The 26,843-nt window shown below is 37.9% G+C and overlaps 1 protein-coding gene across 13 annotated transcripts in view; it reads right to left on the bottom strand.

Moving 5' to 3' along the window:
* SETD5 (SET domain containing 5) overlaps nt 1-26,837 on the bottom strand; it is a 76,862-nt gene extending 50,025 nt beyond the window's left edge. For all 13 annotated transcript variants that reach the window (XR_825465.1, XM_010842060.1, XM_010842057.1 and 10 more), the window contains exon 1: nt 26,706-26,837. The gene's annotated coding sequence lies outside the window, so the exon portion shown is untranslated. The remainder of the gene's footprint in view (nt 1-26,705) is intronic.
* Nucleotides 26,838-26,843: the final 6 nt, after the last annotated feature.

Genomic DNA, 26,843 nt, shown 5'->3' with positions numbered 1-26,843 from the left:
ATGAAGAAGAATGATGAACAATGGGCAGAAAGAACCTTCAAAACACAAACAGAACCTGACCATACATGTCCTGTGATTATTTGGCTGACAAGGTGCCAAAGTATATAGCAGTAAAGGAATTTAAAGCTTAGTAATTCTGATATGCACAACAGGGATCCTCTCCTGACCAACAGCTGTATCTTTATTAACTTATAAATAAAAGAATAAATATCACAACAACATAAATTTTAAGTGTTTTATTTTATATAAACTTACAAAATGTATAATACAAAATATATTATAAAAATATACAAACATTACAAAAGCATAAAAAGTAGAAGTGAAATTCTCACACAAGTTTAGTCCCCAAAGATGAAAGTGATAACCCTATTCTTCTTTAATCTACCTGGCTCATTTAGTTTTGGACATTTATATGCATAAGTACAGACTTATTTCTCTTAAATGACAACACTGTATTCTATTCTGTGGATGTACTGTAATTCAAATCAGTCCTCTGCAGGTGGATGTTTAGATTGTTGCTAATTTTCCACAATATACACAATGCTGCACTGCATGCATGTACATATGCCTTTCTTTATACACGTGTATAAACATTTCCTTTGGACACATTCTTAGAAGTGGAACTACTAGACGGGCACAAGCATATTTACTAGTGATGCTGAACCACGCTCCACAAAATTAAAGCCATTTTACACTCCCATAAACACAGTGGGAAAGCTATATTTTCTCATAAGCTTCAAAATAATTTCAATTCTAAGGGTCTTCATACAGTCTCTTCCTTAGAAGAGACTCTCTACTGCCTAAAAGAAAATCCTAAAATGAAAGTTAACTACAAATTCTCAATAATTCAGTGATTAAGACTATTGATTGAGTGCACTCAGTTCAGTTCAGTTCAGTTGCTCAGTCGAGTCCAACTCTGAGACCCCATGAACTGCAGCATGCAAGGCCTCCCTGTTCATTACAAACTCCCAGAGTTTACTCAAACTCATGTCCAATGAGTCGGTGATGTTATCCAACCATCTCATTCTCTGTCGTCCCCTTCTCCTCCAGCCCTCAATCCTTCCCAGCATCAGGGTCTTTTCAAATGAGTCAGCTCTTCACATCAGGTGGCCAAAGTATTGGAGTTTCAGCTTCAGCATCAGTCCTTCCAGTGAATATTCAGGACTGATTTCCTTTAGGATGGACTGGTTGGATCTCCTTGCTGTCCAAGGGACTCTCTTTTCCAACACCACAGTTTAAAAGCATCAATTCTTCTATGCTCAGCTTTCTTTATAGTCCAACTCTACACAACTGCTGGAAAAATCATAGCTTTGACTAGACAGACCTTTGTTGGCAAAGTAATGTCTCTGCTTTTTAATATGTTGTCTAGGTTGGTCATAACTTTGCTTCCAAGGAGCAAGAGTCTTTTAATTTCATGGTTGCAATCACCATCTGCAGTGATTTTGGAGCCCCCAAAAATAAAAGCGATGTTTCCACTGTTTCTCCATTTAATTGTCATGAAGTGATGGGACCGGATGCAATGATCTTAGTTTCCTGAATGTTGAGTTTTAAGCCAGCTTTTTTGCTCTCCTCTTTCACTTTCATCAAGAGGCTCTTTAGTTCTTCACTTTCTGCCGTAAGGGTGGTGTCATCTGCATATCTCAGGTTATTGATATTTTTCCTGGAAATCTTGATTCTAGCTTGTGCTTTATGCAGTCTGGCATTTCTCATGATGTACTCTACATATAAGTTAAATAAGCAGGGTGACAATATACAGCCTTGACGTACTCCTTTCCCGATTTGGAACCAGTCTGTTGTTCCATGTTCAGTTCTAACTGTTGCTTCTTGACCTGCATACAGATTCCTCAGGAAGGTCAGGTGGTCTGGTATTCCCATCTCTTTCAGAATTTTCCACAGTTTCTTGTGATCCACACAAAGGCTTTGGCATACTCAATAAACTAGAAGTAGATGTTTTTCTGGAACTCTGTTACTTTTTCAATGATCCAGTGGATGTTGGCAACTTGATCTCTGGTTCCTCTGCCTTTTCTAAATCCAGCTTGAACCTCTGGAAGTTCACAGTTCACATACTGTTGAGTGCACTGGATGACCTCTAAAATTCTTTTATGCTGAGTAGGAGATCTCAGTTACTTTTTCACTAAATTTGGGCTGGGATATTCAGAGTAAAACTTAGATAAGGTACTATTACAGAACCAAAGTACTTTCTTACAGTTGTCTCATGCTGCTGCTAAGTCACTTCAGTCGTGTCCGACTCTGTGCGACCCCATAGACAGCAGCCCACCAGGCTCCGCTGTCCCTGGGATTCTCCAGGCAAGAACACTGGAGTGGGTTGCCATTTCCTTCTCCAATGCATGAAAGTGAAAAGTGAACGTGAAGTCGCCCAGTCGCGTCCGACTCTTCGAGACCCCATGTACTGCAGTCTACCAGGCTCCTCCGTCCATGGGATTTCCCAGGCAAGAGTACTGGAGTGGGGGTGGTTGTCTCATGAGATAAGGCAGCACCAAGCTCTAAATTTTTTCCCCCAGTTATCAAAAAACAAATTATGCTAACCATCTAGATAGCATCTGTAGATCTGAGCTCTTCAAACAGGTTATCAAAACTCTGTTGAAGCAGTTCTGCCTCAGTAGTATAAAATATGATACCTTCAGTTTTAATTACCCTTGGAAAGAGAAGAAATTTTGAAACTATAAGAAGCTCATCGATATGGTTTATTATAAGAGTGCCAAAATATTGACTAAATTTATAACAAATTTCTATAAATCATTTGGTATATGTTCCCCTATTACACTAGACATGGTTCAAATCTAAGTTCTGGGCAAATGAGGCAAAATATCCCTCCCTTTCTCTGTGCTGGCACTAGCACCTGACTGAGAGCCTAGATGAATAGCTATTCTTTCTCCTTTGAAATATTTCACGAATTGTCTTTTATCCATTCAGCAACACGATTCAAGGTTGCAATGAACTGCTCTCATGGCCTCTGGGTTCTCAACTCTTCATTTTCCCATAATGCTAATCCTTCTAGGGCCTAATTATGATCATTATCATTCTACTATTAAGACTTAAAATGGATACCTAATATCTACTGGGTTAGTTCAAATTCCTTTGCCTGAGTAAAAGATTGCCTTTGTTAATTAGATATTAACCTGTGTTTTTTCCTTTTCCTTCAAAATTTTGTTCACACTACTTGTCTGATATGGTTTTTTTTGGCACCTTAAAAAAACTTTATTAAGAGCAATTTCAAACAAATATAAAATCACAGAAAACCCTGTACTGAACTGATACAGATCCTACCAAGCTTTAATGAACATCCAACTCACAGTCATCTTATTTTATTTATAACCTTTCCTCTTCTATACTATTATTTTAAAGTAAATCCCAGAAATACAGGTTGTATGTATTACATCTGCTGAGTAAAGTTGTCCCTTGTTTATTTTAAATATAGTTGAGAGTGGCTAGCATATGATGACAGGTGGCAGTGATATGGAAAGACCATCATTTCATTGCAAAAGTGAAAATGGATAAAAAGCTTAATGTAACCCATCAACTGATTTGCTGAGCAATGTTTATACACACATGGCTATGAAAAAATGTCTCCCCCCCGCCCCCCGCTTAAAAAAATTACTGGGAATTCCCTGGTGGTCCAGTGGTTATAGGATTCTGCTTCCACTGGAGGGCACACAGGTTCAATCTCTGGTTGGGGAACTTGGATCCCACAAACCATGTGGCCAAAAAAAAAAAAAGGATTGAAAGCAATTTTTTAAAAAAGCTTTTGGGGCTTATGATTCATTTTATAAAAACTTTTTTGGCTGCACCACAGGGCATGTGTGATCTCGGTGTTCCCCCCTACCCAACCTCCGTGACCAAGTCCCCTACAGCAGAAGCCCAGGGAAGTTAAGTCCCTGTATGCAATTATTTTTTGATTTGAGTTTGTTGATAATAAGATTTCTTGTGTTCTTGGGAATGCAAGTTTCTCCTTGTAGCAGAGTTAAGCACGAGTAGACACACAAGCCAGTCTGTGACATAGTATTTCTGTAGGTATATGTTATGCACCAATAAGCAAAAATAAGTGAAACCACAGCATTAAAAAGAGGAGGACTGATTATCCTTCTCTTTATCATCACAGTAGCAATGGCTCATATCTGAGGTGTTGGCCAGCTGTTCTTAATGAGCAATTTCTTAAGAGTACGAGAACCTTAGAATGATGACAAACCTAGGGTTAAAAAAGCTCACCAGCTCAATGAAGGCATACTTTACACTCAAAAAATAACTCACCAATAATGAATAATGGTAAGGGTCACAGTACTAACAATGGTGAGTGTCACAGAAGAGAAACACGTGGGATGTAGATAGCTGATTCCTACATGAACCACAAAGCAGATACCTGATGATCCAGTTAGTGGAAAAGAGGCCCAAATCACTGTCAATGCAAATATATACCATTAAACATTCTATCACCAAACTACCTGCCATAAACTGTATTGATAACAGTAAAGTTAAATAAACAGTGACGTATCCAGTGGTTTTTTGTGTGTGTGTCTAAGCCAAAAATTAGCCTATATTTACTCATACAGTAGGTTACTGTGTAGAATGAAAGCTCTGGAAAAATAAGTACATTATTTCCCTAGAAGAAGATGAACATCTCTGGACCAACTAGCTAGTAATTTTTTATGAGGCTCAGAAACTTTACATATCTGCAAAACATCAAAAATATTTAACTTATGGACTGTAAAGCTATTCTCTGGAAATCTCAATATGAAAAATAATTTAAAACTTTGATACAGGGAGTTCCCTGGTGGTTCAATGGGTAGGACTCCCATGCCTTCACTGTTGAGAGCCTGGGTTCAATTCCTGGCTGGGGAACTAAGATCTTGCAAGCCGTGCAGAGCAGCCAAAATATAAAGAAATAAAAATTAAAACCTTGATAAACCAGTTTCAATAAACACTTCAGCTATACTGGGGCCAAAATTCTCATTCATTAATGAGTGGTGGTGGTTTAGACTCTTGTGACCACATGACTGTCGCCTACCAGGCTCCTCTGTCCATGGGATTCTCCAGGCGAGAATATTGGAGTGGGCTGCCATTTCCTTCTCCAGAGGATCTTCCCAAGTCTCCTGCATTGCAGGCATATTCTTTACTGACTGATGGTGGTGGTTCAGTCCTTAAGTCATGGCTGACTCTTCCAGTTCCATAGTCTGCAGCCTGCCAGGCTCCTCTGTCCATGGCATTTCCCAGGAAAGAATAGTGGAGTGGGTTGCCATTTCCTTCTCCAGGGGATCTTCTGGACCTGGGGATCGAACTGGGGTCTCCCACATTGCAAGCAGACTCTTTACCACTGAGCCACCAGGAAGGCCCTTCATTAAGGAATACTTAAATTAGCCCCAGGGCACAGTCAAAGCAGTACTTTTAAATGAATACAAAGAGTTTAGTAAATTGCTCCAAATTCTTATGCAAAGTATAATCACAACCATATGCCCTGTTGAAATTTCCGAAGTATTTTACCATCTCTTTCAATCGCTTCTGCTGGTTTTTCGGTCCTATCAGAGTCTGACCGTAAGCAAAGCCTAGAATTCCAGCACTGAATCAAGTTGAGGAGAACATGAAGCATCTTAGGTTTTACCTTCCACTTTTCCTTTTTGTTAAAACATCTTCTATTTACAAACTTACTTTTTCCTAAGTAAAATATTCCTAAATATTCAATACTACTGTTTTTGAATATTGTACGTATCCTTTTCTAGTGCTTGATAACCAATATGAAAACTAAGACAAATAATAAGAAGAAATCCTATGCCCCAGACTTGGATAAATCTCTTGTAGACCACCCTTAATAACTTATAGAGTAGTGGTTCCCAAACTTGTTGGGCACAGTTTTTTAAAACTGCAAAAATTGTGGGGGTGGAAGAAATGGCTATAGGGGCGTCAAAAGTAGAAACTTGCATTTATAAAATAAATGAGTCATGGGGGTATGTATAATCTATAATATGGTGACTAGTTAATACTGTACTGCAAGTCTGAAAGTTGCTAAGAGATCTTAAAAGTTCTCATCAGAGGAAAATTTTTTTAAACTATTTAAGGTGAGATATGTTAACAAGACTTTGTATTCAAATCATTATGAAATCATTATGCTTTTTTGTTGTTCAGTCGCCAAGTCGTGTCTGATTCTTCGTGACCCCATGCACTGCAGCATGTTAGGCTGCATCATATTGTACACCTGAAATATGTCAATTTAGTCTCAATTAAAAAACAGCCTAAAAAATCAGGCCATTAGGATGTGCCCTAATTCAATATGACTGGTGTCCTATAAGAGAAAGTTTGGACACACTGAGACACACCAGGTACGTGTACACACTGACGAATAACCACAAGAAGAGGCAAGAGAGTGACCAACTGCAAGCCAAGGAGAGAGGCCTCGGGAGAAAACACTCCTGCCAACACCTTGATCTCAGAGTTTTAGCCTCAAAAAAAAGTGCAAAAATTTTATTTGCCAATTGATCTTTTCCAATTGGGGCTAAACAATTTATACTCTGATAAATATATCAGATGATATTTACTAAGTGTGACCAAAAAACCAAAAAGGAAACCCAAAGCAGCTCCCTGCCTGAGAAGGTGCTGTCCTTTGACCTCTTAGGCCAAACCACCAGAAAGCCCCTGGTTAAAGCAGGAAAAAAAATCACACAATCCACGGCTCATCAATGAATTTAGTTTCCTAAGAATCCACTAAGACTCAAGTTTGTGTTTCATGTTTTAAAGTCCAACTCTTCCCCTATATGTATATGAAAGCAAGAAGCAAACCCATAAGGCAGGATCTCCATTTGCCTTAGCATTAATATTTGAAAATCCACCTGAGGTACAACTATCTCATTACTGTTTTTCTAGCAGAATACCTCTTGGCTATTATTTGAGCATACATATTCATTAAATTTCTACCAACTTTCCGTTACTGAACTGTTAAAAGGAAACAGTATTTGTCTGTTTTGAGGGGGACCTACAATGAATGTTTATTTGGCTATCAGTCTATTACAATGAAAAACAAATCCTAATTTACAAGTCAAAATAAGTTTTAAAGATGTTTGGAAGCTGTTTGACACCATTCCTTACTCTACAGAATCTAGCCTTATTATTAATGATTTCCTTTTTTTTACTCCCTTTGCAAAAGGTTATTTTCTTTGGGAAAAAACTGGTTTACCAAGCACAACTGAGTGTGCATCTATGCCAATCTGATACAAGCAGGTTTTGATCTCCAGTAGCAAAATTATTTGAATTTTCAAAAATACAAGAACTTCCAGATTCTTTATAAGAAAACAAGTACTGAATATGTTCACAGGTAGGCTCTGTGACAGTTTGCTGCTTGGCCCAACAGGTCAAAGGGGGCCTTTTTTCAGGCTGAAGAAATCAACCGAGTCAAGTTTTTCTCTTAGGAATAAATCCTAGGATGTTTATAGTTAATAACCTTTTTAAGGAGTAATCACAGATTTCTGTGAGAATCTTATCAAGCTTATGAACCGTTCCCTCAGAAAAATGCAGAGACAAAACTCAAGGTAAAAATTTCAGGGATTCATAGGCCTCTGATCTACACCCTTTCCTGAACTGCAGGCAGTCTGGGATAAAGGAAGCCTGTAACTGACGGAATGGTAAATATCCTGGTAAATATCAAGGAGGTCAGAATTTACAATTTGTCTAGTAGGGGACAAAGTCCAATAAAACCTCATCCATTTCCTCTATCTAGATCCTGCAGACGGATCCAATTTTAGGCAAACAATCCTAGAGGAAAAAGGGGAAAATTACAGACGGATGGCAACGCGGAAAGTCAGGAGGAGAGCAAAGGGCAGATTATACTGGTGGCCGCTGCTGCTGCTGCTAAGTCGCTTCAGTCGTGTTCGACTCTGTGCGACCCCAGAGATGGCAGCCCACCAGGCTCCCCCGTCCCTGGGATTCTCCAGGCAAGAACGCTGGAGTGGGTTGCCATTTCCTTCTCCAACATGTGAAAGTGAAAAGTGAAAGTGAAGTCGCTCAGTCATGTCCGACCCTCAGCGACCCTGTGGACTGCAGCCCACCAGGCTCCTCTGTCCATGGGATTTTCCAGGCAAGAGTACTGGAGTGGGGTGCCATTATACTGGTGGAGCCTTTCTTAAATAATCTAAGTAATGCAGTATAATGAAAAAAATCCTGGAACCATACAGAGTTGACTCACTTTATTACTAGTTGTGCAACCACTGTTTGTTCATTGAGACCACCCTAGAACACTACTTTGAGAATGAAGTAAAATAACATTAATAGAACTTAGCAAGAAATTGGGCCAAAAAGATAGATCGGGTTTTTCTACTACATCCTACAGAAAAACTCGAACTAGCCAATACCTAGCACATTGGTATGCAGGGTTACAATATTAAAGAAGCAAATAGAGATCAAAAGGAAGGCAAATAGGAGCCACTTTCCTGCTTCCAAGGCAATAGTATTTAGTGGAAGAGAGAAATCTACAGTTTGAGTTTTGTTAGTAACTCACCAAGTCTACTAACAAACTCACCAAGTCTACTACTACTAGACTTGCTAACAGTCACAGAATAATTTGCACTCTTAGCCAAATATTCTATTAATTTTCTTAGAGAAATCTTTACTGTTTGGCATTGATGTGATATTTGTAATATACCCTTTCAGAAATTCACCCATCTCATAAAATGAAATCTTCTGTACACTGAATATACTATTAATTTACCCACTTGCTTCCTCAGTCCTGTACAATTCCTGTCAGGAAGAGTTTCCTGAATTCTTTAAAGACTTAAAAAATATTAAAGTTTGTTTTTAGTATAAAGTCATTATATATCTGTGTAGTCACTCTGTTTTTCCATTGATTGGAAACATCATGTAATTGTCACAAGAGGAACTGGGCTCAAAAGCCAAGTAGCACCAATGGGGAGAAACTGAAACATTTGAATATGTTACTAACCTGCTTTAACAAGACTCAAAACAACCAAGTTGTTACGTTTACTTTAACCTTTAAACTTTTTTATTGTGAAAAGTTTCAGACAAGTAATAAAAAGTAATATTTTACAAGGGACTTCACTTATGTATATCATTTCAACAATTACCAACTCACAGTCAATCTTGTTTCATCTTTCCCCTCTCCTTCATTCTAAAGGAAACACCAGTAACATCATTTTGTTCACAAATATTTCAGCATGCACTGCTAAAAGGTAGAGTCTTTTTTAAAAAAGTGTGTGGATTATAGTTCCTGTTCTGCTTTGGGGCAAAGATCATTGTTTTCTAAAATTTTAACTGGAACAGAGTTGATTTACAATGTTGCGTTAATTTCAGGTGTACAGCAAAGTTAATCAGTTATTCATGTACATATAGCCACTCTTTTTAAGATTCTTTTCCCATACAGGATTGCAGAACACCAAGTCGAGTTACCTTGCTATACAGTAGGTCCTTGTTAGTTAACTATTTTATATATAGTAGTGTGTAATATAGTAATCCTAATCTCCTGATTTATCCCCCAGGCCTTCTGGGGGGGAGGGGGGAGATAATTTTAGCCATTATTTTGTCCCTTTCTAGAACTCCCAATTCCTGTATCTGTGTCACCCAGGGCAAGAAAAAAGAAAAGCCATCCAAATCAGAAAAGAAGTAAAACCATCTCTTTGCAGATGATGGTGTTATATCTAGAAAACCCTAGATATTCCACCTAAAGTGTTTAGAATAAACAAATTCAGCAAAGTCATACGATACAAAATCAACATTTAAAACAGCAATTGTTTTATACACTAACAATGAACTACAGGAAAGAGAAATTAAGAAACTATCCCATTTACAACATCAAAAAGGATAAAATAATTAGGAATGAAATCAACCACATCAAAGATCTGTACAACGAAAACCATAAAACAGTGATGAAAGAAACTGAAGACACAAACAAAAGGATAGCTCATGCTCATCAACTGAAACATTGCTAAAAGTGTGTACATACTCTTTAAAGTCAACAGATTTGATGCGATCCCTATCAAAATTCCAAAGGCATTTTTTACTGAACAGCCAAAGCAATCTTAAGAAAGAAAAAGAAATCTGAAGCATCGTATTTCCTGATTTCAAACTATATTACAAAATTACAGTACAGTGTTGTCATAAAAAGACATATATATCAGTGGAACAGACTAGAGAGACCAGAAATTAATGCATACATATATGGCAAACTAATTTTCAGCAAAGATATCAAGAATTTATAATGGGGAGAAATTCAGCAAAAGCTATGAATCAGGACTTTTTCGGATATTCTTTAATTTTGAGAAGCATCTCTGTTACTAGGACTGTTAAGAATATTTTATAGGCTATGACAGCACATAAGCAACTTAAATGTCCGTAAACAGGTAAATGGATAAAGATACAGTATGTATAGTGGAATATCACCCAGCTATGAAAAAGAATGAAATACTGCCATTTGCAGCAAAACGGATGGAGCTAGAGATTATCATACTAAGTCAGACAAAGACAAAATTGTATGGTATTACTTACATGTGGAATTAAAAAAATAGCACAAATAAACTTATTTACAAAACAAAAAAAGACTCATAGACATAACAAACAAACTTATGGTTACCAAAGAGAAAAGGGATACAAGGAATAAATTTCTAGTAAATCATTTCAAAATATAAATCAGTTCTTCTAAAGCTGATGATTCTGATGGAATAATTTTTCTTAAAAAGTTTAACTATACAAATCTGCTTAAGTCTGAATTTAACTTTAAATGTAAATTTATACAATGGCATTTTGGTGTTATATTTTCTGTAAATTATGGTAGCTGTAAAAGAAACTAAAAGTGGCTTTTTGATTTGCATATAACTAAAATATAAAATAAAAATGTGAGTAATTAAAATTTCATTCATTAAAAAAATACACAATGAGGAAACGATAATCTCTCTTCACCATAAATGGTGTCTGGAAGACAGAATATCCACAGGCAAAAGAATGCAACTAGACCCCTATCTTATATCACACAGAAAAATCTACTTAAAATGTATTAAAGACATGAACATGAGACCCTGAAACCATATAACTCCTGGAAGAAACAAGGGGATAAGTTCCTTGACACTGATCTTGCCAGTAAGTTTTTTAAATTAATTCTTATTGGAGTATAGTTGCTTTACAATGCTGTGGTGGTTTCTTCTGTACCACAAAGTAAATCAGTTATACATACATCCACTCTTCTTTAGATTTTCTTCCCATTTAGGTCACCACAGAACAATGAGTAGAGTTCTCTTTGTTACAGAGTAGGTTCTCATTAATTATCTGTTTTATATACAGCAGTGCATACTTGGCTTCTCTGGTGGCTCAGATGGTAAAGAATCCACCTGCAATGCATGAGACCTGGGTTTGCTCCCTGGGTTGGGTAGATCTCCTGGAGGAGGATGGCAACCCACTCCAGTATTTTTGCCTGGAGAATCCTACAGACAGAGGAGCCTGGCGGGCCACAGTCCACAGCATCACAAAGAGTTGGACATGACTGAGCGACTAGGCATAGCACAGTACATACACATTAATTCCAATCTCCTAATTCATTCCACCCATTCATCCACCTTTCCCCCTTGGTAACTGTAAGTTTGTTTTTCTACATCTGTGACTATTTCTGCTTTGCAAATCAGTTCATTTGTACCATTTTTCTAGGTTCCACATATAAGTGGTATTATATGACACATCTCTGACTTACTTCACTCTGTATGACAATCTCCAGGTCCATCCATGCTGCTGTAAATGGCATTATTTTGTTCCTTTTTATGGATGAGTAACATTCCATTGTATGTGTGTACCAGTATCTTCTTTACTGCCTGAAATTTTAAAAAATTTGACACCAAAGGCCAAGACAACAGAAGCAAAAATAAACAAGTGAGACTAAAACAAACTACAAGCTTCTCCAGAGCAAAAGAAACCAACAACGCAACAAGAAGGTATTATGGAATGGGAGAAAATATTTGCAAACCACACAGCTGGTAAGGGGTTAACATAAAAAACATCTGAGGAACACATACAGCTCAACAGCCAAAAGAGAACAACAACAAAAATTCCAGTTAAAAAATAGGCAGGGGCTTCCTTGGTGGTCCAGTGGCTAAGACTCCACACTTCCACTGCAGGGGTCCTGAGTTCAATTCAGGTCAGGGAACTGGATCCCACTTGCTGCAACAAGGATCTTGCATGCCACAAGATTGAGGATCCCGAGTGCCACAACGAAGACCCAGCACGGCCAAGTAAAAAAAAAATTAAAAAAGCAAGGGACCTGAATAGGTACTTTCCTAAGTTCAGTTCAGTTGCTCAGTCGTGTCCTACTCTTTGTGACCCCATGGACCGCAGCATGCCAGGATTCCCTGTCCATCACCAACTCCTGGAGCTTGCTCAAACTCATGTCCATCAAATCTGTGATGGAATCCAATCATCTCATCCTCTGTCATCAGAAAAATGACCAACAGATCCTTGAAAAGGTCCTCAATATCACCAATCATCAGGGAAATGCAAACCAAAACCTCAGTAAGGCATCATTTCACATATGTTGATATGACTGTTACCAAAAAGACAAGAGATAACAAAAGCTGATGAACATGTGGAAAAAAAAGGCACCCCCACGCACTGTTGGTGGGAATGTAAACTGGTGCAACCACTACAGAAAACCATGTGGTGGTCTGTCAAGAAATTAAAAGTAGAACTACCATTTTATTTAGCAATCCCACTTCTGGGGATTATGTCTAAAGGAAACAAAATCACTATCCTGAAGAGCTATCTGTACTCTCACGTTCACTGCGGCATTATTTACAATAGCCGAGTTATGGAAACAACCTAAGTGTCTGCTGAACGATTAATGTATTAAAAAAACATGATATCTATCTACTTACCTACCTACAATGGAACATTATTCATAAAAAAGGGCATCTTGTCATTTTTGACAACATCGGAACCTGGAGTGCGTTACGCTAAGTGAAGACGGAGAAATCATTGCTTATACGTGGAATTATGGAAAAAGAAACAAAAACTCACAGAAACAGAGTGTAGAATGGTGGCTGGCAGGAGTGTAAGAGAAATGGGAAGCCACTGCTGCTGCTGCTAAGTCGCTTCAGTTGTGTCCAACTCTGCGCGACCCCATAGACGGCAGCCCGCCAGGCTCCCTTGTCCCTGGGATTCTCCAGGCAAGAACAGTGGAGTGGGTTGCCATTTCCTTCTCCAATGCATGAAAGTGAAAAGTGAAAGTGAAGTCGCTCAGTCGTATCCGACTCTTCATCACCCCATGGACTGCAGCCTACCAGGCTCCTCCGTCCATGGGGTTTTCCAGGCAAGAGTACTGGAGTGGGGTGCCATCGCCTTCTCCGTGGGAAGCCACTAAAAGGGTACAAACTTTCAATGAAAAAGCTGTCTAAGGATCTAAAGTGTTAACACACACTATAAAACTGAAACTTGCTGAGATTAGAATTTATAGGCGCTCTCTCACACACACAAAGGTAAACGTGATGAATGAAAAGTGTTAGTTGCTGGAATCCATTCACAATTTATGCATATATCAAATCATCAAGTTGTATGCTATACATTTATCACAATTTTACCTGTCAATTATACCTCAATAAAGCTTAAGAACAAAAATCTCCCAAACATCTGACCAGATGAGTAACCTGGAGTTATATAGCTTTATCTGAAGGCACTTAAAAAGGCCTCATGATATACCTTAAAACTCCAGAGTTAAAAAAAATCCCTTTAACTTTAGTCACTATATAAGTTGTTTATATAAAACAACTTCTAAGGTCTGAAACGGAGTGGGGTGCCATTGCCTTCTCCACAGAACACTCACACCTTTAACTACTATCATGTCACCATTTGGCATATCTTGATTTAACGTATTTTAGCAACAAAAATAAATACACTAGAATGTAAAATAGACTGCTGAAATGATGTGGTAACTTCTTTTATGTGTTATAATTAGAAAGGATAAAACTTTTAATATTTGGCAGGTTTCAGATTTTCAACAATTTTATTTTTAACTTAAAACATATAAAATCAAGTAATTTTACTTTTAAATGACAAACTTAAAAATCAGATGTCATACTTTCTAAGATAATATTTAAATTTCAGGTCTAAGGGTGAATTACTCAAAAAATGGTATTGATGATCTCTGTATTACAAGTGGTACCAACGGCCCAAGTGCTAGTCAGGTTTCAAGTATCTGAAATCATCAAAGACAAATGGAAAATGATTTAGCATTTCAAGAGAGAGAATGTTTACCCCAATACAAAATAACAAGTTTACAAAAAAAAAATTATCAGTTATTGGTATTTGATAACTTTTACCAAATATGATATTTTTATAAATATAATCTTTTTCCATGCCCCAAATGGGGAAAGAAAGTTTTCCTTTCTTCCCAGAGAAAAGAAGTCTTTTATCTTGAACTGCCTATATTAAGTCAAGAAATTCTGGACAACAGAAGAAAAAAGTCTATATTCCTCTTCTATGGCCTAAAAGTTCCCATTTACTGAAAAATCTAGAAGCAGATAATTTTAGTAAATAAACTAACTTAAATCTTCTTGTGTTATAATAGAAGTACCATGACAAAATCTCACTTTAAATATCATTCATAATTTATCTGTTAAGTCTTACATAATAGGAATGGGAAAAGAAGACAATGGGAAAAATCTAGAAGCTAGATCTGAGTACATTCAGATTTTTAAATTCCACTTAGAAACCATATTTTATATAATTATAAAACAGAAAGTAATCCCTGCAAAGTCTGAAAGTGAAATACAACAAATTAACCTGTTTATCAAGTTGGTGACATAACCACACAAAGATCTATCCCAAGTGATTTTAAACCACTGTAATTTGACTGGACTGTATATCTCTGGAAAGATATATCCTAAGGGCAAAAACAAACTCACTTTCCAGTAATCACATTGCCTGCCATTCTAAAACTGCTGTGTGTGTATGTGGGGCAAAGCATGATAATTACATTGCGTGTTAGTGGAAACTGAGATTTGGGGCATGGGGAAAGACTACATTTATAAAAATATCATGGAGCACTAAATTCAAAATAAAAATTATCAAATATCAACAACTGATATTTTATTTTTTATAAACTTTTTATTTTGTATTGGGGTAAAGTCAGTTGACAATGTTGCAACAGTTTCAGATAAACAGTGAAAGGACTCAGCCAGACATATGCATTCTCCCCCCAAATCCCTTCTCATCCAGGCTGCCACATAGTATCAACAACTGGTATTTCGAAAAAGGAAAAAAAGAGGAAAGGATGAAGCCATTTTTTAGTTCTATCCATGGAAGTGGTCTAGAAAGAAGGTCCAACCCAAGAGCACGAAACACTTCTAACACCCAAACCGTGGTCTCTAAATACCATTTCCCACTAAAAGAAATCAGTTTTGAAGAAATGAGTTAAGTCCAGGTTTGGAGCAGGAAATACACAAAATGATCCGGGAACATCTTGTCACACTAGAAAGCAACAGATCAATCAATGCAAGTCAGGAAACGACTGATAAGGAGTAAAAAGGCTTTGGAGCTAACAGCCAAATGTGGGACAATTTTTAAATGTCAACATTAATGACTGAAAGAGACTGAAACATATCAAACAGGTATAAAACCCTAAGTACACAATAATAATGACTCTTCATGGCTTAACTCTAGAGGTTGCTAAGTTACCAACCCATTATCTTGAAAACTAGTAAGTAAGGGGGAAAAAAAGTAAGCACTGATTTTGCCTTTCCTATTCAAATTGTTATTTTAGGGGACCCACATAATTAACGAGGGTGAGTATTACAGAAAATAAGCAGTGATAGAATCTAAGCCGGTTCTTCTCCAAGTGTGGTTTGAGAACTTCTGAAGTTCTTAGATTCTTTCAAGGAGCAAGTAAAGGCTTTTTCTTTTCAACTATGTATCTGTGGGAGGCCAGATTTTCTTCAGTCGTCAACCAAAACAATTTATCACAACAAATTAAATGCAGAAGTAACTATAAGAAACAGTTGTCTTCTATCACCAAAGAGATTTGTTAAATGTTAATACCATTAAAAAAACTGGAAAGTTATTTTTCATAATCATGTTACATACATCAGCAGGATTTGTTATTGCTATTCTAAAATTAGTTAATAACATTAAAAAATACTGTTTTAATTTCTAGTATGGTAAATCTTAATAGAAACTATGCAAACAGAAACTCTCTGGGGCCTTGAACAGCTGCCTAACATCACACAGACAAGAAGACATTATGTAACTCTTAAGGAAAGTACCTAGTACTTTATTATGAAGTATACTTGCAATGGATCTAATCTCTAATTTACACAGGGGGTCATCTAATAGTAGAACATGGAGACACAATTTCCAAAATCCAACAGTAAGAACTCAACACAATGATAAATTTCATTAAGTGTATAATATGAGGAAAAGAGAACCTATAAATTAGAAAGACAAACTTATCAACCAAGTGCAGTGTACTGACCTTATCTTGATCAAACGGAATGGTTTCATTAAAATTCAAAGGGAGTCCATTTTTTCTATTTCCCCTCTGTTTTGTTGTATTTGGAATTTTTCATAACAAAAAATTAAATCTGTATCTATTCCCTTCCTCACTACCACTAAAAAGAAAAAGGGCATTGTAAAACTCTCTTTAATTGCGAAGTCATGTCTGACTCTTGTGACCCCATGGAGCCTGCCAGGCTCCTCTGTCCATGGGATTCTCCAGGCAAGAATACTGGAGTGGGCTGCCATTTCCTTCTCCATTCTAAAACTGTCCATATGAAAATGGGGGTTCAGAGAAAATGAAAGTTGCTCAGTCCTGTCCGACTCTTTGCGATCCCATGGACTACATAGTCCATGGAATTCTCCAGGCCAGAATACTGGAGTGGGTAGCCTTTCCCTTCTCCAAGGGATCTTCCCAACCCAGGCATCAAACCCAGGTCTCCGGCATCGCAGGCAGATTCTTTACCAGCTGACACATAAGGGAAGCCCAAGAATACTGGATGGGTAGCCTATCCCTTCTCCAGCGGATCTTCCCAACCTAGCAATCAAACTGGGATCTCCTGCATTGCAGGTGGATTCTTTAGCAACTGAGCTATCAGGGAAGACCCTAATATGAGGGTTCAGAGAAGCAAACAGAAAAATCCTAGCAAAGAAGACAATCAGAACAGCTCCAAAAAAACTGCATTGCTACAGAGTGACAGAAAGTTCCCACGATCCTCTATAATTAGGGTGAGGATATAATTTATGGCCCAAACCAGGGCATTTTTGAGAGTGAAAAGGGTGCCATTACTAATTACTTGGGAGACATAAATCAGGAGTGTCCCAGGGAAACCAAGACATAAGGTCACTCTATCCATAAAAGATTAAATTAAAAAAATCATTTTTCACAGTATATTCAACTCAATCCTCTGGGTTAACTATTTTCCAAAGAACCATATTTCTAGTATTATAGAGTTCAGAAAAGCTAAGGTATTCTATACAAAAAAACTGTTTCATCCTTCTTGCCTAGCACAGTTGTATCATAAAGTTAGATATGTTTACTTCTCCTCTTGGGGCTTAGTATATTCTACAAACGTCCAGCTATTCCTTTTCATACCAACTGTGCATGATAAACTATGAGAGGAAAACTACACTTACCCAGAGCCTTGCTTTTCTAAAAATACATGTCTTCCCATGAACCTCCACACAAGACCTTATCAGGCTCCTACTCAATTTATGAATGGATACCTTATGCGTAGCAACACTTCAAATCTTAATGGCCTAAGGGTAAAGTAAGGAAGAAAAAGCAAAAACACTTCATCCAGCACAGGCTCCAAAGAGCACTGGCATTATCACCTACTTAATCTAAAGCGGTATGGCTATAGTAACTGCAGAGTTTCATACAGGATGTTGGCATAATTTTTTAAAAAAGAATCTTTAGCAAGTATCTGGTTTTAATATTGCTTATATAATATGTGCCACCAAGAAATGAGTACCTGTTAAGCTCTAAATACTTTATCCCATTTAATCAGTTTTTTAAATATTTGGTTAAGTTTTTCCAATAAAAGTAGTTTAAATATGAAAATATGAAACAATTTGGTACAATTTGTTGTTGTTGTTTAGTTGCTAAGTAGTCTGACTCTTTGCGACCCCATGCCATGTTAGCCTGCCAAGCTCCTCTGTCCATGGGGTTTCCCAGGCAATACTGGAGTGGGATGCCATTTCTTTCTCCAGGGATTGAACCTGTATCTTCTGCTTGAAAGGCAAATTCTTTACCACGGAGCCCTATAATTTAGCCCCATCCTAAAATGTGCACTGACATGATTTCAACCTTTTATTGTTTATTAAGTTATAACATTAAAATTTCAATTGCCATAAATAAATCTGTCTGCTGAAAATAAAAGTTTATGTCATCCAACAATCTAATGCTACAGCATGCAATCTAAATGTTCAGTATGCAATCAATCACAGTGCCTCAAAAGTCTTTCTCTTTATTTTACTTTAGGTGATTAAACACCTTTGTTTTTAGAAAATGTAGGTTTTTTTTTAAAAAGTGCCTTTTAGATTCTATCCCAATGTTATCATATTAAATATTTATTTTCAAAATAACCATATGTAACTGTGGCTCTTCCATTCCTATCTGGTTTCTCTTATAAAATAAGTCAATTCTCAACAGCCTACATCAATGAAGGAAAATGTAACATAAAGGCAGAGTAATTGCCAACAGGTCCTTCCAGGTTATTCCTCATAAAAAAAGCCTTCCTTTGATATCAAGAATGCCTGAACAGTTGATTATTAACTGCAGATCATCCTCCTTCACAGAGCTGTGACAGAAAACAAATTGTATGTGTTGAGGAACACAGAGAGGCTGGTGGAAGGAAAACAGAATTTTTCAACACAGGCCAAAGATCCTAACAGGACAGAAATAAAAAAACCCACAAAGACGGGGGGACAAAAAAAAAGAAAACAACCTTAAACAAAATGACAAACAATGGGTGCGAATATAAAACAAGGAGATCCATATGGACATACACCAAAATTAACAAGCCAACATTATTAAATATGCTAACACTATACTGGAACATTATAACTAGACCATAATTTCTAAGAATTATGAAATAATCCTCTTACTATATTCAGCAGTGCACATGCCTTATTAGATTACTAGGTTTTACTTGAGTCTTCACATTTCAGGACTGGGGATGAGAAACTTTCACCATCAGAAAACAATAAAATTTCTTATGGGGGGATGGTACGGAAAAAACAAGGCTTGAAGAACATAAATTAGCAGCTTGAAGAAAGAGCTCTGAAGGATGAAAAAAAATCTATATTCAAACAATTCCACTTCCACTAAGGCAAAGGGGTAGATTCATCAAGGTTTAATTTTTTTAACCTTACTGTTATCATAAATCTGAGTTATACAAGTTAGTAATTCCCAATTCAAACTGCAAACATTATCTACAGAAGAAATTCTTTTCTTTCTTCAAGCTAATATGGTGGCATTTGGTGCTAATAGTGACTGTGTTACCAACCAATAAAACACAAGTATGCTTAAAAACATCTTTTTTTCCCCGGAAGGCTAACAATTGAAATGGTTTATCAAGAAAGAGAATAGAAGATACTTCAGTTATAAAATCTCTTTTGCTATGGACTTTTGAGAATTGTTTGAGAATAGGACAAATAAGCTTTGTATTTAAGTACATAAAAAACAAGCCCACAATCTAATCATAATAAAAATCATATCTGCCAACCCAATTTTTCCCCTTTGTCCTATTTTATTTTTTTGCTAGGGAGAGGCGTTGTGGGATAATAGCAGGAAGTAAGGTGGAGCAGCTGCACAGACAAGAGGTACGGTGCTGCGTTTTACCTCCATTCTGGCCTACTGCTGGCTATGTCTTATTGCAAATGAGATGAACTGTTTGGGGAGCCAAATAGTTATCAAAACCTGTGGGATCAAATCATGCCCCTTCCCCACTTTTGCCAGGAACTTTTTAGGGACTCTGGCAAGATTCAGGTAATAGGAGTACTAGAAGCCAGGATGACGAGATTTCTAGTTACCCGGAAAGTGGAGTGCACATTCCTGTGTGCGTGTACATGCACATGTATATGCACAAAAGACGCTTATCCTAGTGCTGGCAATGTTAGTCTCAGGACATGTAGAGGAAACTGTCTGAAATGGAGGCCAGGGTTTGAACTAGGTGGCTTCTATTTTAGTCACACAAACCTATGGAAATAATCCATGTGAATGAACTTTAAAGAGAAGAAACGACTACCCTAAATTTCTATAATAATATAAAATGCAGCCCACTAAATCTCATGTTAATGTTGATACTATTTCATGAAAAATAGTCTAATGGGAATAATTAGTCACTCAAATTTCCTTTTTCAGGTCAAAATATATCATTACTGCCAAGACCACTGTGCATAAAAATATGGTAAGTGGGTAACACATTTATATTTCTTTTACTAAGGGAGAAGACACAAAACATGGTCAGGCTTGCTTACTATTAAAATGTGCATTAAAGATATTTTTAATTATTCTGTTGAGTTAAAACACCTCTTCTTTGCTAACAGCCACAAGCTCTAAATCCATAAGAAAAAAAAAGTTAACACTCCAGTTTCCTCTGTTATCGCCTGCAGTCTGGATATAAGGGAAAACTCTAAGTCTGGTTTAGTAACATTGCAATGCAGGTTGTATCTCAATTCAAGCAACAGAAGTACTCTTAGAAAACTGAGTTCAAATCAATTATATCTAAAAATCAAATTCTCGGAAAATATATTAAGCATTTATTTAAAAGAATTTCAGCATATATTTTTTTTAATGTAGGAATCCTTTTGCAATCAAAATAATTGCTGTCTAACTTGTCTGTAAATGCAATTCTTCAATATTTTGGTTTTTTAACAACAACTGGCACAAAAAACCCAACCAAACAAAAAGAATAGGCACACATGCACTGTTCAACATTTTAAAAGTAACTATAAATACTGTTCAGGACATTGATCCTTTTAACATTTTAATGCAAACTTACACAAACTTTGAATTATTTCATTATGATTTCATATAAAGGAATAATGTCAGATCTCTTCCAACTCTGTGATTATTAATTCTAATAAGCTAGATGCAACCACCCCACTTGCAGCTGGGAGCTGAGCACTTACGTATCAAATAAGGTTGTGCCTAACCTAAAAGGGAGGTTGGGTAATCTCCAGGGAATATCAGGTTGTCCAGGAAGTAGCGATGAGACTGAAATAATAAGCAGCCTTTCTTTAGTTAACATTTTACATGATGGCAACCCAACACTTGAATGCTGAAGCGTGCTCTTCATAACACTGATATAAAATTGCAGCTAACAATATGTAACTATTTTACAAAGGGAAACAAATCATTCTACTATTCTGGTCTAACCCAATAATCAAATATGGACAATATACATACTGAAATATAAAGGTTTTATTCAGATACAATATTCTTTCCTATTTTTAAATGAGAATTCAACAGTCAGATGCTCTAGAACTGGTCTACTGGGGAGGTGATTTGAATTTAGGGGGATACAAAGCTTTAAGATTTCATTTTTCCTTGGAGGAAGGGATGGGTTCCTACCAGACATTCAGGGATATACTAAATTTGGGGTTACCATTATATGGTTGGCACAAATTCAACGCTTGAGTAGGAACTATAAATGTTTTCTTTAACTGTAAGCCAAACTGAATCATCTCCCAGGGAAAAGAACCTCCTCCTCCTGCCTTTCCCACCTCCTACCCCTCCCCCACCAGCACTGCCTCCCTGCTGTGCAAAGAGCCCTTTGTCCTGCCCTGCACTTATCTAGCTGTTTGGCCATATTGACAGGCCAACTAGAGGCATAAAAAGCGAGTCAGTTTGCCATAAGCAGCTGGCAATTTGAAACAAAAATCTTCCTTTTCTACTCAGACCAAGTCCTGCTGCAGACGTCTCTGGCTCCTCCCATCCTTCCATCTATTTTTCAAACAGCACAGCGAGGAATTCTGCATTTTCCCTCAACTAGGTAGCACATCAGAAACTTGACTCCCCAGACAGAGACATTCTGAGTAAAGTCCTACATCTACTGCTTTTTCTGTGATTCGTAACACAGGCCAAGGAGTAGCCTCAGCTCTAGGTGTATATACATGACTAACACGGCTAAGGAAATGATTACTACTTCAATCTGCCATCAAAACTCTTGAGAATGTTCATACTTCAAGAGAAGACAGAAGAGCACAGATATCGGTAAGATCCTATCAAGACACATATATCAGATAAAGACATCCAATAATCGTAGTGTTTTAAAAAACTAAGACATTATTCCAATAAGCAGGAAATTCCTTATCCCTGTCTTTATGTCAAAGATACTTAAAGTGACCCTTACATCTCTCCCTGAGGTATTCAGCAAACAAAATCAATATGATGGAAAAACTGAGTGAGGCAGGATGGGATTACAAATTCCTTGCTTGGTGAGAGCGGATATAAAGTAGACAGAGATTCTGCTTCATTGTTCCTTTTATCTCTTATACTTCTCTTCATAAGTGTTAGGAGTTTCATATACTGTCAGAATAAGAATTCTCTAAAGCAATGCTTTCCAACACACTGCCCCCCCAACCAAGCTATGGGGTATCTACTCAATTCAGAATGAATATACAACACAACATTTTTCATAAGACTAACTGATTAAACAATGTATGTACTGAGGAATTAAAGAAATGATATTCTGTTAACCTCTCATGAACTACCCTGAATCTTCACCACAAGAGAAGTCACTGCATCAACAGAAAGGTTAAAAATGCCATTTCACCACATACTTTGGAATTTTTGGCAGCAAGGAATGGTGTCAATCGTTATTTATCATAGGTACATTATACTTTGAGGAGTGACTGAAAGAATTTTTTTCTTTTTACAAATAACCATCAGTTGTATTACTAAATATATATTATTTCACAATTTTGCAGAGTTGAAGTTTCGTTTGTCCTAAATAACAAAAAATAAGAAAACTTTATTTTATTCACGATCCACTTTTTCACTGGTAAGATGTATCCAACAATCACTGACTGTCCTTAGCTTTTGCCCAATATTTCATAAATTACTTGAATATGAAGAGGATAAAGTAAAAGTGGTTGTCTGCACATCTGCATTTTGAACAATATTATTTTCCTGTCCAAAGGGAAAAAATGAAGTGGCCATCCTCCTCCAGAAAGGCCAAAATAAATCCAAAAAGTATGTACATTTCTGGACACAAAACACTATCAGAAGACAGTAAAAATTTCAAACATGCTGGTTAAAGAAATTCTATGAAAAGGCCCTCTATGCTCTTAAGGAAATGATCTTATATTAGATCTCAAAGGGATTCCGAACAGGAAATACAAGTTAAAAGCAATTATTTTATAAGGTAGCTTTCATATTATATGAAAGACAACTTAAAGACATTTGTATCTATGTTAAACAGCCAGTATGAGTGACACCATACTTATCTGATATGGCATCTTTTATATGTGATAGTAATAAGAATTAGAACCACCTAAAACGTTATCCATTAAAGGTTCTGTTTCATTAGTCCCCCTGCAACACTGAAAGACAATGCAAGCAACATTTGTGAATGACAAAACTCATTTCCATTCTTTCTGGTTCCCGCCACAAACGCCAGAGTCATACTACACATTACAGATGACTGGGTTCATTTACACAAAACTGAACATACTAAAATTCTGAAGTAAAAAAATATATATATGTAGGATGCATGAGTCTGAGGGGGAGACAATAACGGGCATCTGTTAAATATTGGATGTAACTGATGGTATATGGGGCTGGTGATTCTCCTTCAAGTACTTCCATACTCAACAAACTGTTCTGCTTGATCAGAGATCTTCCTAAACTGTGGGAACCGTGGAAGAAGACAGACTACATAAAGGGCCTAGAGGCTATCATCTCAAGTATCCTGTATACTAGGTTTATTCAATTTCTGAGTATTCCTTCTGGTCTGTCATATTTCAGATGGATCACTGTCAAACATATACATCCTTGTGATGTTAGACAACTATACGCAACACATAATTAATCAGTATCACAGGTCAAATTCTAAAGAAATAATCTAATTTGGAGAAATCTATTACTTACTAACAGAAAATAAGAAAATACTTGATATTTATATATAGAAATTATTCTGCAAAGGACAGTTGTTTCTAGAGTTTAAGACCCTAAATATAGTAAAATGTTTAGCAAAAGCATCTGTTCAATAAGGTAAGTATGGTCTAACAACTGGAAGGAAGAAGCCGTACAAATAAAGTATTAAAATTGATTTAATGATTAAAAAGATGGAGGAAAACATGCCAGCTGCAGAAAAATCAACTGATATTTTCCCCATTCTGGTTCTCAGGAAGATCCTTAAATTCTTATTACCTTGGTTTTAAAAGGATTGAAAAATTAGGACTCAAATGGAACTTCTGGTCCTATCCAAGCAAAATCCCAAGATTAAAATAAAAAATCTGCCACAAAAACCAAACATAAAAGTCTTTAACCACGATCCAGTTTCCAAATGCTGATATCCATAAATGGGTAGAAGGTTATGAATTGCTAATTCTCATCTCCCCACCAATAAAATGCAAACCAGCACAGCAGTGAAAATTCCCAGGAAAGCAAGGTTTCCGTCTTAGCCCTGAAGCAGCCATTGCCTAAGTGCAGCTCCCTGCAGCCAACAGCATTAATGGACGCTGCACTGCTGTCCTTCCCTGGAGACAGCAGCCAGCACTACTCAAGCTTCTCACGTAGCAACCAGAGCTCCAGAGCCAGCAGCTGCTGCTGCCTTGTATACTCACCCCTGTGATCCAACCCAAAGGAACAACCTTCTTCTTACCCCACCCCCACTCCTTACACATTCTTTTTTTTTTGGACCAGTGCTCCATGCCAGAAGGGCTGGAATTATGCCTTGAGAAAGAAACAATCCTAAGGTCACCCTTTTAGTTTTAACTGTGGATTTTTATTAGAAAAATCAACATTTACCAAATTCCAAATATACACTCAATAAGGCACCAATTTAGGAGTGAAGATTAACCTTTAGTCTTTAAAAGGCCAATTTGCTAAACATTCTCTTTACACTCAAATTTAAATTTGCAGTTAAAGAAAGAAGCTTGTGTTGTGTCCTACCAAAGAACATAATCATTTTTCTACATAGTGACATCCTGAGTAAACCTTAAAAGATTCTAATCCCATAACGAGCCAGAATTTTTGGCTATAGAAGAAAACTAATGATCCTCCTGAAAAAACCGGCAGAAATCTAATAAAAAAATTTCCTGTCCTCCAACAGGCCCAGAAACCTCTGAAAAGGTGAGGTTTACTAGCTCAGATTCCACACACCTCAAATTACCACTTATAATTTTCCTCTCAGAGTGACCTACAAACACTGATATAAAACTAATGAAGAAAATTTCCCAAATAGGGGGTACACATTCTATTGAAAAGCTCTTAACACTCAACTCAGCTGGATCCACCCTAATCACAGTATTGCTATGTAATATGTAACATCTGCCCAACAAAAATGTTAATATGACCTTGGTCATAAATATGTCATTTAAATGCAACTCGTTTCATCAAGGGATAAAGGAAATTTGCAGAGAACCTGGGGATTCTTTTAGTACTATGAGAACGGGGAAAACTGGAAAAATAAACCAAGTATAGACAAAGCCCAATGCAACCCAGAGGTCTGGGCAAGAAATGAGTTAGTGGTGAACACATTGCACAAGTAACATGAGAAAGCAGAAAATGCAGGTCATACACGCACCCCTGACCCAGACCAGCAGAGCTGGCTGCAGCATCAGTATCCAAGGGAAAGACCAGTTATTCCCAAGAAGTGAGATGAGCAAAGGAGCTCTGTAGAACAAATTAGCATAGAAGGGGCTTTCCCAACAGAAACTTTCCCTCTCACGCGATTCACCTACTTAAAAACCAGGGCTTTTTCTCACCACCATTCACTTCGCATCCCTGGCTTCCACGCAGAGGGAAAGAGAATTGATAAAGGCTACATTTTTCTGCCTTTAAAGACGTTCGCAAACGATCGCTCTCCACGCCCAAGGCAGGGAAAACGACACAATCTGGCTCAACTCCAAGCTAGAACCCTACAAATTCAGTGAGGCCATCTCAGATATTCTGGGGCTTACGCCACTGAGAGCCCAAGAATGTGAGGTGGGGGTGGCGAAGGTAATGTCCTTAGTGTGGGAAACGAAGCAATCATCTGCGATGGGGACCCCAGGACGAGGGGGAAGGCGTCCAGGAACATTCGGGGGTGGGGTGGGGAGATCGAAGCCCCCCCGAGAGGGATCAGAGTTGTCACAAGGCCGCGCGAACGGGGGTGGGGGTGGCGTTTGGGGAGGAGAAAAAAAGTGTGCCTGTGTATTTTGAGAGGAGAGCAGTGAGAGGCCTATCCTCAAGTAAAAGGTAAACGTGGAGTAGGCAGTTCCCGGGAAAAGGGGTGAAGAGGCGTGGGGGGAGGGGAAGCGTCCTGACCCAGGAAAGACGTGAAAAGGGTAGTGGGGTCGACGAGATTACGGATGGGGCCTCTTCGCCTGGGAAAGGGGTGCAACGGTGTGTAGGGGGCGGCGAGGGGGATGAGAAGGGGCAACATCCTCCTACTGAGAGCCTGGGGAGGGCCAGGCCCACGTCCCGAGAGCAAGCGCGGGGAGACGGAGGAGGTGACCCTTCCCTCCCCCGGGGCCCGGTCGTGAGGGTAGGTCTCTCTTTTCTGTTGGACCCTTACCTTGTCCCAGGCCTGGGCCCGGGCTGCGGCGCACGGCACTCCCGGGAGGCAGCAGGACTCGAGTTAGGCCCAACGCGGCGCCACGGCGTTTCCTGGCCGGGAATGGCCCGTGCCCGTGAGGTGGGGGTGGGGGGCAGA

Source organism: Bison bison, unplaced genomic scaffold (assembly GCF_000754665.1).
Source record: "Bison bison bison isolate TAMUID 2011002044 unplaced genomic scaffold, Bison_UMD1.0 scf7180017864171, whole genome shotgun sequence".
NCBI classification, from domain to species: Eukaryota; Metazoa; Chordata; class Mammalia; order Artiodactyla; family Bovidae; genus Bison; species Bison bison.
This window is presented reverse-complemented; position numbering and strand designations above follow the sequence as displayed.